Consider the following 1,697-nt stretch of genomic DNA (forward strand, 5'->3'; position numbering starts at 1 on the left):
TCATTGGTGTCTTGTTGACACCATCCGAAAATAGAAAAAGAAGAGAGAGAGACACACAGATTAAGGAGAGAGAGCAAAATGAAAGAGAGAGAAGAAACGGTTAATACAACAGGTTGGTTTTGTGAAGCAGAAGAGAGGAGAAAGGAGAGAGAAGAGGAAAGAGAAGGGCGTTGGTAGTGACCTGGAGCTTGCAAGCGAACACGACTCTATTGAAGATGTGCTAAGTACTAACTCCTCACTTACTACCCAATTATAGATGATTACTCCCCAAATTGAAACATTTATCAGGGCATCTGATTAGCCTAAAAATGTCACACATGCCGTACTCTGGATGTTTTCCAAGCGTTTTAAACATGCGTATTTGAAAAAAAAAGGCGTTAAAACGCGGGGACAAATCGCAAGCCTCAATCTCACATATCTTTTTAAAACAAAATCAAAAATATAATGAAGCGTAGTGAAACCCTTATACACTTTAGCGGTTTTGGTTAATGAAAGCACCCATGCCTACGTGACAACGATATAGCAACACGCTTTTGTTTTGTTAATAAAATCTATATATACTAATGTATGTTTTAAATTAAAAAGAACAACATGATACTTTAATGTGATCATATTTGAGTCAAAATTTATGATAAAACACACACAAAGAGTATCAAGAGAGGGGTATTTATTTAGGAATAATTACATCCAGAAATGAAGGTATTTTGAACATAACAAATTATTAACGGATATATTATATAATCACGAAGAAGAAGATGATTCAAACTTGTAGGGTTTATCGACGGCAACGAAGACATCCCAAGTGCAACTCAGACCCTCTGGTAAGATGACAAGATCCCCAGCACCAAACTCCGATATCATCTTCGACGAGTTTTTTTGGTACACTTTTCGAACTTCAACTGGTACTTTCCAGGCGAGCATCCCCACCTTCAAAATAAATTTATAAACATAACGTAATATATATGAAACATATATCTATCTATATATGAAACCCTAATTACTTAGAGAGAGAGAAAGAGAGAGAGCTTACTTGGGCCAAGATTTTGATACCGATTTCAGAAAGATGAGATTTTGAAGGATTTTTAAAAACAATTATGCTTAGATTTGATGAAGACTCGCCAGCCATTATTAATCAATTTCAAGTGTCTGTAAAAGTTTGATATATACGTGCAAGAAAGGAAAATATCAGAGAGTATAAAACATATGAACAAAATGTTTTAATGTCATTTTCTAGAGTGCTGGTGCATCATGCACGTATTATAAAAAAATTATAAAGAAACAAATTAATTTATTAAATTGATTTATCTAGTGAAATCAAGTATGTGATTACATAAAAGTAATTTTTTAGATGGGCTATCCTTTCATCTTATTAAGTGGCAAAAACTTGACATATAGTAATATAGGAGAGGGTAGCTAGATATTTTATTTGGCAAAATTTAAGCCCTTAAGTAGCTTGTAAGCCAGTTATCAGTCAGGTCAGTACGAGGTTGGAGTGGTTGTCAACTAGTTTGTGTTGGCACAATTGTTGCTTGGCCTAAGTGTAAAGCCCAGCCCAAGAATTATTAGGGTTTATTATATTTGGTAATGTATTGGTCAGCAAGTTTGGTTAGTCTATATAAGTCGAGTTATGGTTAGACACTAGAATAAGAAGTTGATGCAACCGAGTTAGGATTCATCAAGAGTCAAACTGAGTTAGG

The 1,697-nt window shown here is 34.5% G+C and overlaps 1 pseudogene; it reads right to left on the minus strand.

The window, feature by feature from the left end:
• Positions 1–741: 741 nt before the first annotated feature.
• LOC143551928 (uncharacterized) lies at positions 742–1,126 on the minus strand (annotated as a pseudogene).
• Positions 1,127–1,697: the final 571 nt, after the last annotated feature.

The sequence above is a fragment of the Bidens hawaiensis genome, unplaced genomic scaffold (genome assembly GCF_021521415.1).
Source record: "Bidens hawaiensis isolate Kalapana, Puna unplaced genomic scaffold, B.hawaiensis_p1.1 tig00016744_1, whole genome shotgun sequence".
Lineage (NCBI taxonomy): Eukaryota > Viridiplantae > Streptophyta > Magnoliopsida > Asterales > Asteraceae > Bidens > Bidens hawaiensis.